The sequence below is a fragment of the Panulirus ornatus genome, chromosome 14 (genome assembly GCF_036320965.1).
Source record: "Panulirus ornatus isolate Po-2019 chromosome 14, ASM3632096v1, whole genome shotgun sequence".
NCBI lineage: Eukaryota > Metazoa > Arthropoda > Malacostraca > Decapoda > Palinuridae > Panulirus > Panulirus ornatus.
In genome coordinates, this window is record NC_092237.1 from 15,027,161 (window position 1) to 15,043,931 (window position 16,771).

At 37.1% G+C, this 16,771-nt stretch overlaps 1 long non-coding RNA gene across 1 annotated transcript in view; it reads left to right on the forward strand.

Moving 5' to 3' along the window:
- LOC139753329 (uncharacterized) overlaps positions 1-14,441 on the forward strand; it is a 31,862-nt gene extending 17,421 nt beyond the window's left edge. The window contains exon 2 of the long non-coding RNA XR_011713686.1: positions 11,975-14,441. This is a non-coding gene — a long non-coding RNA (uncharacterized lncRNA). The remainder of the gene's footprint in view (positions 1-11,974) is intronic.
- The last annotated feature ends 2,330 nt before the right edge of the window (positions 14,442-16,771 follow it).

Genomic DNA, 16,771 nt, shown 5'->3' on the forward strand with positions numbered 1-16,771 from the left:
CCCAACATTCACTCTTTTCTGAAAACCCATACAAATCTTCACCTTAGCCTCCACAAGATAATGATCAGACATCCCTACTAAAAAACACACACTGTGCAGAAATTGGAAAGTTTGATGTGAGATGAAATGATATACCACAACTTAGTGCCTTCAATATAACTGCACTGTTTAGTAAATGTATTGGCAGGTCATCAATGCTATTGATAGACTTTGAACAAAACAACACGTGCTTTATATAACTAGCTGAATGATGAGTTGCTGATGCATGTGTTTACCATGAAATCATTGCTGGAAAACTGAGTTTTCACCCTGTATTACTATTTGGAAACCACATAAAGATTTTTTGAAATTTGATGAATGTACAAAATTTGATAAAACAGTCTTATCAGTATCTCCTCATTTCCTTGTAAGAACTGTTATAAGGTTTGTATTGGCTAAACTAGTAGATCTTTAAAGGATAGGATTCATCAACATATGTATTCTGTAAAGATGGACTCTGAATCAAATGCAGTTTTCCAACATGTTGAAAATCATTCACACCTAATATACTGGGAAGAATCAAGACTTGAAAGTCATATATAGAAAGGCTTATTGTAGAATCATATCAATGGTACCATTCCTGTTAATGTAATGAAGTTATTTTTAAATAAGATAATATTCTAGCTGTCTATTCTCTTTTGAAGGTTAAACTATTTTCTGAGTATACTGGCAAAAAGTGTAATCCAAAAAGAATCGTTCATGACTTAGACTGCCTGTGTTGTTCAGATATGAACCCAAGGTAATCCTGGTAGTGAGACTAGCTCCCTTTTCTCTTTATTGATGGCAGCACAATCAATTCTTGCTGCTTTAATTTTTCAAGTATAGGGCCAGGATAACATGAGTGGAGACTAGTTCCTTTTCTCTCTGTAGATGGCAGCATAGTCAACTCTGGCTGCTTTTTTTCAAATGTAAGACCAGGGTTCTTTGGAAAGTGAGGCTAGTTCCCTTTTGTCTCAACAGATGATAGTACAGTAAATTCTGGCTGCTTTTATTTTTCACAAGCAGTCCTGGAAGAACTCAGAGAGTGGAGACTTACTCCTTTTCTCTCAACAAGTGTCAGCACATTTACCTCAGACTGCTTTTATTTTTCAGTTAAAGACCCAAGGGAGCTCTAGAAGTGATGGTGGCATACAAGATTGGCAGCTGAATCTGTCTTATCTGTCTGTATCTCTGATGCCTGTTCCCATTGGAACAACCTCAAGGAGATAGCCATGGCAATAGAGTTTCCATAACTAATGAACTCCAGTGCTGCTTCTTAGCCTTTAGTGTTTCACCCTTAACAGGCCACTGGCAGGGGTCAACTCCATTGCAGTAGCATGTTAACTACTACTATCTAATGATCATGGCTAATTATTCCAAGAGTCACCTAGGATATGTTGGTCATTCACATCTCATGATGATTTTAACCAGTTTCTGCTTATTGAGTCAACAATTCCATGTTCTTCAGGTTGTCAGGTTGTATATATTCCTCAGTATCCTTGAAAATGGCTACACATACAGTCAGAAGGTTAGTTGGCTGTTTAGGCTTCCATTTCATCCGATCTCCAGTTTTTCCTTTATCATGTTGATAATCCCTAGCCCAGATCATTTCTTTCACTAAACCCATGGTGCTCCCTGCAGGTTAATCTAGAGTTACGAAGATTGAGCTGTGTGAGATAAGTGTTTTCAGCTGTTACATATGACAAGAAGAGATTCTATATTTGTGGACAGAATGCCAGTAGTTCAAGTCTGAGAGAAAGGCAGAAAGAAAAGGCAGCTACCTGGGTCAGAGGAGTGCATCTTGACAACCACTGAAGTGCTGGCTTACTAAACAGCAGTCACAAACCCTCCTTGTACCCAGATGGGTAATATGCACTGGTAATGTATATATGTGTGTGTGAAAAGTTTTCACTTTTTGACTAGAATTGCCATCCATTCTTTACTCCTAAGTATAACATAAGCATTACCACTGTGTTATGATGGAAGTATATGATAGTAATAGTTATGTAAGACAGCTTACTTTCTTAGTTGGAATGAATAATGAAATTTCATTTCAGATTCCCCTGGTATTCTTGAAAACTGTCCAACTTTTCTAAGCCTGCTTGTGAACCCCATGTTGGGAACCACTGCTGTGATTAATTTTGTCTGTGGTTTATTATATGAGTTGTGTGATCAGATAGGTAAATTGTTGGCTTCTTTAGTTGGCAAAATTTAACAATGCTAAGTGAATAACACTTGAAGATGTGTTCAAGTATATTCCCTGTTTTGTTATTAGTTTGATGTTAATTTCTTTTCACTAAAGTTCTGATATAAGGTTTGATAAATTACGGTAGGATGTCAAAGTAGAGCTTCCTGTTATAATGTATTTTTTAATTTACAAAACTTCATTATTATAAAGGACTGTTTTCAAGGTTAATGATAGGTCTGATAAACATGCAATTTGTTGTACTATGGGCAGTTGACTCCCACCAATTGTTTTAAACAAATGCAGCATGTGGAACTTTTGGGGACTAAGTGTGTTCCTTAAACATGTAGTTTACCATGGTAGAGATTTGGTGATGATAGTGTCTACTGCCTCTTAGTGAAGATCCTTATAAAATTTTTTGGAAAACTTGATATCTTAGTTCCAAGTATAACAACTTTTTAAGATTAAGGAGGAAGTTGATAATTCACTGCCCATTTTGATGATAAGGTCAGATAGTGATTCCTTAAACATGTAGTTTACCATGGTAGAGATTTGGTGATGATATTGTCTACTGCCTCGTAGTGAAGATTCATATAAAATTTTTTGGAAAACTTGATATCTTAGTTCCAAGTATAGCAACTTTTTAAGATTAAGGAGGAAGTTGATAATTCACTGTCCATTTTAATGATGAGGTCAGATAGTGATTTTAAGTGTCTTTAAAAACCTAAGTTGATAGATATACCTAAAAACCTAAGTTGATAGATATACCTGTGATTTTTCCAATCACTGTGATTTGGTAAAAATTATTATTTTAACTGTGTTTTTAGGAATATTAGAGTTTGTGACAGAATTCTTGAATGAAGAAATGAAATCTATGCATAGTATTGCAAGAAAACATGGTTTTCTGATAAAAAGAAGGTTTATTGAGAAGCGAACATAAAAAGGAAGGAAAACTTGCTCTGTGTATGCTGTGGAATAAACACTGCAACAAAATCATTTTGGTTCTGCCTCATCATAAGGAGTTTTCTCCTCTTTCTAGTATTTTGAAACCACTTAATATCAATGTTGTATTGAAATTCGAAGACTCCATACAAAATTCCTTGAAAAAGTATCATATGATGAAAAATTAGGTGTCTACTCATTTCCCTGTAAGAATTGTGATAAGGTGTTTATTGGGTAAACTGGTAAATCTTTAAAGAAAAGGATTCAACTGCATTAGTGTATTCTGTAAAGACATCTTCTGAATCAAGTGCAATTTAAAGCATGTAGAAACATATTCATACTTAATATATTTATTTATATTTATTTTGCTTTGTTGCTGTCTCCCGCGTTTGCGAGGTAGCGCAAGGAAACAGACGAAGAATAAAGACTTGTATACCTTTGAAAGTCGCATACAGAAGGGCGTATTGTACATTCCTCTCCTATCAAAGTTACCAGTAGTATAAACCTGTATGAAGTTATGTGTAAATTAAGATATTTTAACTTTCCAGTAGCTATTGCTAATGTTAGAAGAGCCTCAAAGCTGAGAATTGGCAGACCTGATATCATTTGACCAAGCAGATATGTTGGTCATTCACATCTCATGATGATTTTAACCAGTTTCTGCTTATTGATTCAACAATTCCATGTTCTTCAGGTTGTCAGGTTGTATATATTCCTCAGTATCCTTGAAAATGGCTACACATACAGTCAGAAGGTTAGTTGGCTGTTTAGGCTTCCATTTCATCCGATCTCCAGTTTTTCCTTTATCATGTTGATAATCCCTAGCCCAGATCATTTCTTTCACTAAACCCATTCATCTCTTCCATGGTCTATATCTCCTCTTTTTACCTTCTTCTGTGCTGTTACATATCATTTTGAAGAATTATCATCCGCCATTGTGTTCCTGTATGGCCATACTTTCCCTACATCTTCATTCTGTGTCTCCTACTTCCAAATATACTAATTTGAATTAAGTTATCCCTCTTTACATCTTTTATTTTTTTGTTTACTGTGTGGAGTTAGAGCTGGGTAGTCCATCTTTGCAAATAATCCACTCAGAAGGTGCATGTGACCTTGATGAATGCAGTGTATTGTGCCTCTAACTGGGTTATTAGATGAGAGAGGAATGAATAGTGAATGTAAGAGGTTGGAAGTTGTAGACACCAAATATTAGAAAGGGAAAGTTAGACACATTAGCTTTGTATGAGATAAGGCTGTGAATTATTGGATGAAGTGAAAGGTGCAAAATTAGGCCTGCAAGAAGATATGGGTGGTTTTGTGGGTGTGGTATCGCTGGTGAAGGATAAGTGGTTTTAGATGCTTGACTGCATGACTGCAAGTTTATCTATCTATTTACTTGTGTAAAATCTGAGTGAATAAACTGTGTTGTGTGGAGGTAGATGATACAGTTGAAAGAATCCTTGAATTGTGTACATCATGAAGCATGAGAGTTGCAGATACATCCTTTTAACATAATGAACACTGAAGACATAAAAGGTAAAAGGGTGACTTGATTTGTTTTTGGTGAAAAAGAAAATGATTGTGTGCATGATATACAGTCATGTAAAAAGTTAGGAGATGGCATGTCAGATCATATGTTAATAATACGCAGGTTAACATTTTACTGTGCATGGCGGAATGATATATAAATGTAAAATAGAAAGCATAAGAGTGGAAAAGTTGAGAAATGAAAGGATGAAGTCTGCCGTCATGTTTACATGATGTGGAGGCACCTTACAATTACATTGTTGTAGGCTGCCACTAGGGTGTGCAGCACAGGATGTATAGGTTGTGTAAAAAGAGTTATAACCTAGTGGAAATGAAATTAGTATATTGCACTGAGCAGAGAGTTTAAAGATTGCTATATACATCGATATCAGAAAAACAAATATGGACCCCAGAAGAAAAATTTATCATTCTAAAGGAAAATGAGCTATTTTGAAAGGAGATAAATAAAAGTTCCTAGGAAAGAGGTATGTGTAAGAAGTGAAAATGTATTAAATAAATCTGGGAGAATTCTAGTAATAAAAGACAGTTTGTTAGAGAAGGAAAGAGTATTTTAAAGAATTCATTGGAAATGACAGTGGATGTTGACACAGTGATATGTTTGTTGGCATATGTAGTAGGAGTAGAGGTGAGGACCAAGAAAAATAGGTATGTAGGAAGAGTTGACATGAAAATGTAGGAAATGAAAAGAGCAATAAAGTTTTTAGAAGATGGAAGAGCTGGGGGTATAAATGGATTGGTGAGATGACAAGTGGGAGTGGAGCAGGTGTAGAGTGGATCTGGAAAGTGCGTGGAACCATGGAAAAATATTCAAGTGCTCGATGACTGGTCAAAGACAGTAACAGATTTTGCTTTGTAAGGAAATGAGAAGGAAATCGGAGTGAAATAATAAAAGGAATGAGACTCCATAGCATTCATTGTTGGCAAGTTGTATATTAGGGTAGTGACTGATCTTTTTGGTGAGGAACAAGGTGCATTTAGGAAGGGAAGAGCTGTGTAGATCAGTATGAGTGAGATGCTTGAAATAAATGTGTTAGTGCATGAAGGCTGCGTGATGTCCCCATATTTATTTAATGATTTTTTTTTATGGATGGGGCATTACATGGGAGAAGGGGAAAGTGGGATGATTATGGTGCATTTCTTAGCCATGGAGAAAAATTATAGAAGTTGCCATAGTTCTTGGATTGAGATTATGCTGTGGTGGTTGATAAATCAGAGGAAGAATTTGATAGAATGTTGAGTCTGTGGTGTATGTAGGGGGGGGATGCTAAAAAATGAATGTGAATAAAAGTCGGTTTATATGTTGGAGGCTTCAGTCACATAAAAGATTCCACATCAAGGCTGGGCTTTAATGGAAATATGGAGAGGTTGATTTAAGGGAAAAAGAGAGACTAAGGAATTTATATTTTGGAGAAGGTGAAAAGCCTCTTGTAAAAAGTGCCAGGCCATAGTTATTGGGAAAGACGTAAGGGTAAAGAGTTCCAAAGTTTTGAGGTGTAGGGAAAGAAACAGTCATCAAAATGGTACACCTTTGAGTTGCCAATGGCCACACAGTAATCATTTGAAACAGCAGCTTGCTGAGTATTGTATTGTTTAGTTAATGCCAGCTCTCAGGGGCAAAAACCAAAGTAATTCCTGTAGAAGAGAGATAGTGGACCAACATTGCAGCATAGGGCAAATTGGTCAAGTTTAGAAGTTGGCCTGGGAGAGTTGATATGTCAAGCTGCTTTTGATTCAATCTGCAGAGTAAGGTTACAGAACTAGAACCACCCTAGATGTGAGAGCAGTGCTCCATACACGGACAAATCAGTCCTATGTTTAAATGGAGCTACTGTTTGGAAGGAAAGAAATTTTAACATCTAAACAGGACTCCCAGTTCCCTATAGGCAGACCTAGCTTTCTCAGTAATATTGGGTTTCCAATATAGAGTAGTGAATGTCACAGTAGTACCAAGTATGTTCATAGAGTGGATGTTACAGAATACTTCCAAGATAGAGTAGTGAATGTTACAGTAGTACCAAGTATGTTCATAGAGTGGATGTTACAGAATACCAAGTATCTTCATTAAGAGGTGGAATTACAGAACTGTCAAAGAAGAGAAGAAAGTTGTTAGGAATTTTTGTTAAAGAGATGGATAGAAATTGGGTCTTGGGATATTAAACTTTACCAAATTTTGTTTATCTCATTGAGATACCCTGTCCTAGTTTGAGTTTACTGATGAAGTTGTGTTGAGCCAAGATGTAGATCAAGTGAGGAAAGAAGGAGCAGAATTGAAAAACATGGAGGAATGTAGTGTTGAGTTGTCTGCATATTAGTGCATTTGGTTATTTATAGAAGAAAGGAAATCTTTGATAAAAAGGAGAAAAAGTGTGGGAGACAGGACAGAACCTTGAGGGACACCACTGTTGATGGAGAAGGGTAGAGTTTGATCCATCATCATCCATGTAAATAGATGGGCAAGAGAAGGAAGCCAAAAGAGTGGAACCCAAGAGATGAGACCCCCAATATTACACCAAGTCAGAAGCCTTGGATATATCAAGGGCAACTACATAGGATTTGCTAAAATCTTTCTGGGATGATCAGACATAAGAGGAAAAAATATCACCAGTGGATCTTGCCTTACAGAAGTCATACTGGAGTCTGTGTGATTCAAGATGTCTAAGGATATGTAAGTTGAGGAGGGATCCAAAGACTTTGGAAAAGGTAGATGCTAAAGTAATTGGAGTCATCCTTCTAAGGGATGGATGTACCAACACATGCTTCCAAGAAGAAGTTCTGGTTTTTAAGCAGAAACAGATCAGATGACAGATGAGCAAGCCCATATGCAAGCTTAAAGCCGTCAGGACTATGATTGTGCTTGCTTGATTTTGAATAGGGTGAGAGGAGAGATTGCAAGATCAGTTTCATTGTGAAGAACTTCAGTTTGTGGATGAGTTTACACATTTGGGAATGAAGTTTACTAAGGATGGTGGAATGGACATGGGTTGAATGAGCTATTGAATCCTGCAAGAGAGAAAACTTGAGTTTACAGTAAAAATCTTTGCAAATGGGAGGATGTAAGAAAAAAAAAATTCCTGAACCTTGTTGGAAGGATTACTTATATTTTCAGTAATGCACTGTTGTGAAACCCAAGTGACATGATCCAGATGGGTTTTGTTTTTGTGAATATTATTTGGGACATGAGTCATAGGCTTTGACATTTTATACGTTAGGTATAAGTTTTCATCTTGATTTTAGAAATAAGAGTATAATAGTTGCAAATGAGGTACTGTAATTCTTGTTGGCATTACCAGATTGGTTTTTGGGCTTTAGACGTATCAACTGCCAGGATCATTGAGGCAGTCACTGTCAAGCTGCATCCTATCCACAAGCTGAAAAATCTTCTGTACCCTCCTATGGTGTTATGGATACTTTTAAGACAATATACACTTTTATCATGTATTGTTGATGTTGCAGTTATTCCCTCTTTTTATTTAATTATAAATGGTGTTTATTTTCTAAGGAGTTATGGAAAAACCAGGGGTAATGGCTTTAAATTTAGTAACATGGAAGATAATAAATATTCTTTTGTTTTCAGAGTACATGAGCCCATATGGCCTAAAACATATTGCTTTCCAAAAGTTAATGACGGTGTTATAGTCTTGGATACCCTAAGAAAAATATCCAACTTTTAAAAAAGATAAGTTGAATGATCTCATGAATACTGTGAATATCTTGTTGAATTTTCAAGGGTCTTCACACACACACACACACACACACACACACACACAGCCTAGGCTGGTGGATTGGGTCACTGGTTGATCAAGCTGTTGAAAACTGCAGCCTCAGTTTCACATACCCCCCACAGCTCAGATGGTCTGGTACACTTTGTAGGCATTCATCCAATGCACTCTTTAACTTTTTAACTGCATTTCACACTGTTTCCGATGGTAGATGGCAAGATGGTGAAGAGCTTTGGGCCCCAGTTGTTTGATTTATTCCCTCTTTTCACACATATGGCAACTCTGGATTTCAGAGGTAGTATTTTAAAAAGTCTTCCAAGCTTGTCATGCTAGTAGGATGTTATTTCTAAATGTAGTTGGTAGTAATTGGTAGGCACTCACTGACCAGGAAGGTATATTACTGGTACTACCTGCCTGGGTATCGAGAGGGGTCAGTGACAGCAGCATAGTGAGCCAGTGCTTCAGTGGTTGCCGAGTTGTCCTCCTTTGACCCAGGTAGCTGCCTTTCCTTTCTGCCTCACTCATCCATGTACTGCTGGCATTCTGTCTACAAACATACCATGTCTCCTTGTCATACACAACACTTACACAACTCATTCTTCCTAAATCTAGATGGTAGATGGCAAGGTGGTGAAGAGCTTTGGGCCCCAGTTGTTTGATTTATTCCCTCTTTTCACACATATGGCAACTCTGGATTTCAGAGGTAGTATTTTAAAAAGTCTTCCAAGCTTGTCATGCTAGTAGGATGTTATTTCTAAATGTAGTTGGTAGTAATTGGTAGGCACTCACTGACCAGGAAGGTATATTACTGGTCTTACCTGCCTGGGTATCGAGAGGGGTCAGTGACAGCAGCATAGTGAGCCAGTGCTTCAGTGGTTGCCGAGTTGTCCTCCTTTGACCCAGGTAGCTGCCTTTCCTTTCTGCCTCACTCATCCATGTACTGCTGGCATTCTGTCTACAAACATACCATGTCTCCTTGTCATACACAACACTTACACAACTCATTCTTCCTAAATCTAGATTTTCCTGTGGTGAGTGCTAATTGCTAGTTCTGCCTTTTAGGTAAACTGTAGGAGCAATATATAGAAGTAGTATAAGGAGTGTTAGACAGGAGCATCAGATAGAAACTTTAGGTAGAAGTGATTGGTAGGAATGTTAGGAGGGAGCTTTAAGTAGTAGTAGGTTGGAACATTAGGTAATAGTAGTTGGTGAAAACATTTAGTAGGAGCCTCTGAAAACACTGTGTTAGAGTTGCTCCTTGACAGCAGCCTGTTAAGGGTGAGGCCTTAAAGGTTAAGAAGCAGCACTGGAGTTCACTAGTTGTGGACTCTTTTCCAATGGCCACCCTTTCGAGGGATTTCACAAAGGGAACAGGTGTCATAGATACTGATACATAGATAGTAGGTTGGGAACCATACCTTTTAGCAGGTATAGATGATGAGTTCCTTTACCACATTAATATGGGCTGAAAGATCTCTGGACATTTTCTAAATGTGCAATTTTGCCTGCCTTGTATGGTGATGGGAGCATCCTAACATCTAACATTGTAACACTATCCGGTACAGCTTTGTTATGAAATATTGTAATATGTGCCTACACCATGAAAAACTTGAGAAAATGGGAATATGAAATTAAACTGTGGAATATATTGAGAAAATGAAGGGTGTTTTATTAGAAGCCAAGCTTTAACCACATCCACTCAAAGAATGGACAAGGACTGTAGTTGATATAAGGATTTTGCACAAGAAGGAAATGACAGCTGTACCATTATGGCAATAAATGCTCTGTGTCCTTTATCAAAATGCCATGTGATTTATTGATGATGAAGCTTATGTAAAACAAAATTGGTAGTTGAAATCACTGCCAGCTAATACAGTTACACCACCGATTTCCCAGCACTCTTGGTTCCAAAGCCTTGTTGGATTAACCATTTTGCTGGACCAACCATGGCCACGTAATAATAATTCATCAATACACCTCTAACCCACTAATTGTACATCTTCCCTGTGTCTAAAGTATACCATGTACTGCTAGAAATTTCAATTAAACAAATATTAAATGTTTGAGCACCCTAAGATGGTAAGTCTGTCCTTAGATTGTTTGAATCCTATGGGGTCTTCTTCCATCTTCTGCTGTTAGTGTTTTCCTGGGTGTGCATCGCCAGAATGATGCAGTTTTGTCTGCATTATACACCTGCTCAGGATTGAGGTACTTGTCAGATGCAAGTTTCGCAAATTCGTCCACATACTTGGCAGCTCCTTCTTGGTTTGCAGACTGCATTTCTCCACACACTTTATTCATGGAAATTCCATGACACTTCTTGAATCTTTGAAGCCATCCTTCACTATAGTCACTCGCATGTTGTAATGTAAGTTCTTAATGGAACAACTTAGCCTAGTCCATTATCATGCTACCTGACAAGTCCACTCCATCTCTCCGACGTCAAATCCATTCATCATCACTCGATCGTGCTTAGGACTCTTAACCATCTTTCATAGTTTTTCTAATCGTCATTTGCTTCTTGGAGTCGATGTCTGCATAGATTTTCAATATTTTCTCCCTTTGCTTCTTTATATCATAAACAGTTGATGAACCAGTGCTGAAGATGTCACACAACTTACGCAACAAAATACCATGGTACATTTTTTTCAAGTTCTGCTTTATCTTAAATCGATATGGATTGGTGCTGACATTTGACATCACGACTGACACTCTCATATGTCTTAGAAGCTATAGCTAGGGTTAAATTTAAGCAAAATAAGCTAAGAATCTGGCATAATTGCGGTATCACCACCAACAAGTGCGGTGTAAAGAATGTAAATTAGCATGCTCTACACACAACACCATCTGTGGCCGCCCAGTAAACTCATCTGGTGTTGCTGTAATTTCAGTTTCCCTCATGTAATTTTGTCTGGACTAAAGGAGGTGCCGAACTATCAGTTGCCGGACATTTGGTAGTGTACCTGTAATCATATCAGTGGTTTTCACTAGTACCAGTTTAGGAGTGTTTGCAGTAATAGTACATATATATAAATATTTCCTTTATCATCAGGCCACATATTAAGGTTAATGACCTTGAAATGTTACTTTTAATATTTTTGAAACATTTATGATAGGACAGAAAACAATCATTCTTAACAAAGTGAATATACATGTATGTAATTGAAGTCACCTAAAATTACTGTAAAATTTAGCCAAATCACATAGAAGACTTGGAATAGTAAAGCTATTTCCACTTAGACATAAAAAGATCATGATGGTCCACCAGGTGAAGAACAAACCAAAACTCTGTTTCACGTAAGTGTAGTTTAGTAAATATGTGCATTCCGTGTACTCTAAATGTCTTATGCTTCTGGTTTAGTTGTATGTTTATTGAGTTTCATGGCCAAAGAGCCGAATATTCTTCAAGTTGCAAGTAACCTTTTGGTGACGGACATAACAGGAATAATCCAAATGAGTTGTGAGTCTCATGCTTCTCAATTTTTTTTAGATGATGACAATCAACTGTATGAATTTTTAGTATCTTATTTAGATCATATGTTAAACCAAGGATTTGTTGCAGATTGATGTGACTCCCAACGATGGACAGACTGACATCATCCAAACCGGTGTAGCAGGCAACACAGTCTCATCACATTGAAGACCTGAAGATATGATCATGGTGCATTGATGATAAAAATACTCTTAACAAGGTTTTGGGATAATGGACTATGGTTTCTGATGGGGGTATGTCTGGTTGATTGAAGTGTAAGACTGAATTGGGAGGTTGGTTTTGTGCTTGTTATTTCAGCTTGCATGTATTTTTTCAGTGTTACATTTTTGGGGGGTGCGGGGGATCTATGAGTAGAGTTTACTGATGTAGCAATGTCAAGCTTTTTATTTCTACTTGGAGGTTGGTGGTTAATTAAAGAGCTGTATGCATAGGATGGGAGGGGTCTAGTGCTGTTGCATAGAATTGAGTGCCGAGCATGTTGAGGTGGTATTGTACTAGAAGGATTATTGTTTTGGTGTGGTGTTGAGTGTTTGTGGTTGCTAAGCATCTAGTGACTGATCTGAGTGCAATAATTTGTCTGGCTTGCAGTTCAAATATATTTGCTTTTGAGAAAGTAGAAGACTAGACAGATGAGACATAGTTTTGAAGTGGAGTGAAAGAATTGTTTGTAGAGGATGTTGAGAGATTCTTTTTTTTCTTTTCCAAACCTGGATCCACTTAGTGTTCTTTCGACATTTAGATTGTGTGTTGATGTTATTGATGTGAGGAGTGAATGTAATGTGTATGTCATATGTGAAGCCTAAAATAGTTGGAGTTTTGTTCAGTTTAGATCATTGAGAGAAAGTGACTGTATGGTATGAGCTTGTCTTATGTTTGCTTGCATTGAAAGAGTGATTGAAGAGTTCTTTAGAGATGTAGACATTCTGTTCTTGGTGAGCCATTGTTCCAGCTGTGTGATGTTCTGCTGCTTGTTTAATGTTGCTAGTGTGGCACAAGAGTGTCTTGATATGAGAGGCAAGTCGTCTGCATGTGAAAGGACCATGTTGAGGTTTGCTTGAGGTAATGGAAGGTCATGTGGTAAGAGCGGAAAGTAGGAGAATTTAAATGTTTTTGAGGTGAAGCATGGTGGCTGGCTTTGAAATTGGCCACATTTTGTCACTTATGGAGGGTGGTGTTGAGTATTTAGTGTGAGAGTATGTCTTAGGAGTTTCAAACTCATTGTTGATGTCTATAGCCACTTGGAATGTGCAGGAGGGGGTTTAAGGTTGATTGAATCCATTTAGGATATGTTATGCAAGCTCATTGTGTAGTGTGAGTTGGTAGAGCATTTGAGTCTGAATCCATACTGTTTGGGTAAGAGTGGGATGTTTTGTTTGATTCTGTAGTGAATGGTTTTCACCAGATTGGATAGTGAAGATAAAAGTGATATATGGCAATAAATAAGTGATGGGGGAGTTAGGTGGCTAATAAGGTTTAAAGATTCATATTATGTTGGCAAGTTTCCAGATGGGATTTTGTTGTGTAGCCAGGCATAGTCTAAAGATATCTGTAAGTGCTTGGAATGCAAATGGGATGTAGTGTTTTATATGAAAGTTCAATATGTTTTCAGAAACTGTTGCAAGAGAGATCTTTTATGTTTTAATTGCATTGCTTGTATCATTTGGGTAGAAAGTTGTTTCTGGATGGATTTTTTTTTGGTTTTTCATGTCTTTTGTAAGGGTGAGATGGTTTTGTGGGTGATTTTTTTAGTTGTCTCTCATAGGTATGTTTGTATGCTCTTTGGGAGAAGATATTTCATCAGAATGGGTCGTGAGTGCATCACAAGTGGGGCTTGACTAGCATAAGAGTGGATTTTCTTGAATATACAACAAAGTTGGTTACTGTGTGTCATGAAATTCAAAATGTTGAGGAAAGAGTGTCAGTTTTCAGTATGTCTTTTAGTGATAAGGTGAGTTATGGTGTTATTTGGAGTTTGGATTTTTTTTTTTCTATTTCTGTTGTTGGCGAGTGGTTGTGTTTGAGATGGTGTCTTTGCAGTACGAGGTTTGTAATTTGTGGGGAAATTTTTGGGTTTTGTTTGTGTGCCCTTGTGGTATGTGCTTTTGTTGGCTTGGTTGGAGGTGCTGTTGCTGGAAAAAACCGAGACGATTCCATCCGGATGTAGATATAATAAGTGGCATTAGAAATGGGCAATATATAAGCTAACAGTCTCTTCATAATTTCAGGATTCTTATAGGCTTACTAAATGCCAAGTGCAAGAAAGTATGCCAGTGCACGGATCAGTAATTACTGAAAGCATGTGCAGTTTGTAAAATTAATATGATATAGGATTTGACTTGTGAAAGACTTGAAATGTAGCTATGGGTACCAGCTTTTAGGTATTGGATTCGACTTGTGAAGGACTTGATATGTAGCTATAGGTATCATCTTTTAGAATATTAGCCAAATTATTATTAGAAGCAAGAGGTTCAGAATGAGAATAATACCATTATATTTTTCAATGAAGTAATAAGTAAAGAATAAGACCATGGAAAAATAACAATTTTATTTTCTTCCAGAAATTTGTCTTTTCCTGAAACATCTTTCACTTCTTATATAGACAATGACAGTGAATAAATATTTTTATTCAATTTCAAATTTTTGATAGACCATGATTTTGTTACTCTTAGTTATATCAATATATGTACCCTTTACGGAGCAATTTTCACATTTTTTTGTGCATTTTCTGTTTTAAAATTATTTTCCTCAATTCGAGGAATTTCAGTGCCAGATCTAAAGAATATACCTCCTTTCGATAATAAAAACATAGTGAAAATAAAATTACTTTAATTTTTAGGTGGATTTTTGACACTTTTCAAGAACAAACCTTTTAATTATGCAGCAAAAAGGTTACGATTAATAAATAGGTACTTTCTACTGGAAAGATACTTCAAAATCCTAGAGTTTTCAAATAAATGTGTGCAAATGCTATAGCATTGCATTGAGTTCATCTGTACATATATCTGGATTTGATATAAACAAACAACATGGCACGTCAGTGTTCCCATGCTCTCCTCAGCCTGTTTTCAAAGAGGTGGCTCAACTTTGGGGATTGGCTTAGAAAAAAGTCCCTTTTTTGGCATGAAGTCCAAAACACCTTGTGGCTTAGAACAAAGGGCCGATTACATTTGAATACATAGTTTGGTGTGAAATGAAAGCTATTAGAAGTGGTCAAGAGTCTGCATCAAAGGTGTGTGTGTGTGTGATGTCACTATGGCTCTTTAACCTCTTTAACAGTGGTGAGGGAGGTTAAAGTAAGGATTCTGGTGAAAGGGGTGGGTTTGCAGATGGCTGAGGAAGGGGGTATCAGAGAAGTGTCATTTACTCTTTGTAGATGACAAGGTTCTAGTGGAAGACTCATGTAGAAACTAGAACCGAGTTTGATTTTAGAAGTGTGTTTGTGCGTGTGAAAGTAGGAAATTCAGAATTAATGTGAATAAAAGTAAGGTAATGAGGTGTAGCAGGGGAGCAAGACAGGTCAGTCTGAGTGTGTTTGGATGGAATGAGCCTGGAAGAAAAGGGATATTTTAAAATGATGGGAGTGGACATAGCAGTGATGACACTATAGGAGCTTTACTGAAGCACAGTGTGGGTGAGGGGGGGGGGGGGGGGACATCCAGGATGCAACAAGTGTGTGAGGGTAAAGATGGTAGTATAATAGTTCTGATGGGCATGGGCCTTAAGAGGAAAAATACGAAAGAAGGTGGATGTGTTAAAAATAAAATGCTTGATGACCATACGTAGCATAAGGAGGGTTGATCAAAAAAAGAAATGGCCTTCATAGGGGCATTTGCCTTTGCCAAGTCAAACTTAAAAGTGAGATAGGAGAGTGCGTGTCAAAAACTGTAGGGAACAAAGGATGGGGTGGAAGGATGTAGCAAAAGATGCTTTCATTTGCTGGTCCTGAATGTGCAGGAGGGTGTGAGGCATGCATAGATAAGTTATTAGGAATTGTGTGATATACAAGAGGTGATGTGCTTTTAATGGGCTAAACCAGGGGATTTGAAGTGATTAGGGGAAACCGTGGAGAGGTCTAAAAGGCTTAGCTGTTGATATGGGATTCTGGTTTTGTTGTATTATAAATGACAGCAAATGAGGTTATTTTTCATCTGCTCCTGGTATTACCTTACTAACATAGGAAACATTAAGAAGTAGGACAAAAAGTAGATTTAATTTAAATGTTGTCGTAGTTATAAAAAGATCTTTATCATCAATAATAGGCACTAGTTTCAGTGCATTATACATGACAGCTAGAGAGAAAATGAAATTGACTGGGGCTGTTATTTATTTGTATGTGACACCACCTCTCTATGGAGGGAGAAGCGACTGTATAAAAAAAGAATAATTAGTTAAATAAGATGCTATTATATTAAATAGATATTATTTAGCTGATTAACCATGTCTGGGATGTTGCACAGAAGTGAACACAAACAATATACATTCTATCTGACCAATGGTCCAGGTGACAGACTAGAATTTATAGGCTAAGCCAGTCTCCAGCATTACAAAGTGATTTGGCACCTCTGAATCAAATTAATGTAAAGTAGAAGAATGACAACAGTGCACTGCTGTATGTGACAGCTCTTTCCATCACGAGTCAGTTTTTGATAACTGTTCTTCCATTTCATACTAAATGGCAAAGTACTATATCAAGCATAAGTATCCACACTTAATTTAAGAACTGGTAATGTCACCAGCATCAGTCAAAATTCAATGATTCAGCTGTCTTTTTTCTGCAATTCTTGTATGTAATTTAACTCCTTTCTGATTAATTTCTTTCTATGGAATAATAAAATAATGAAATGTATGAGTGCTTTGGTATGGTAG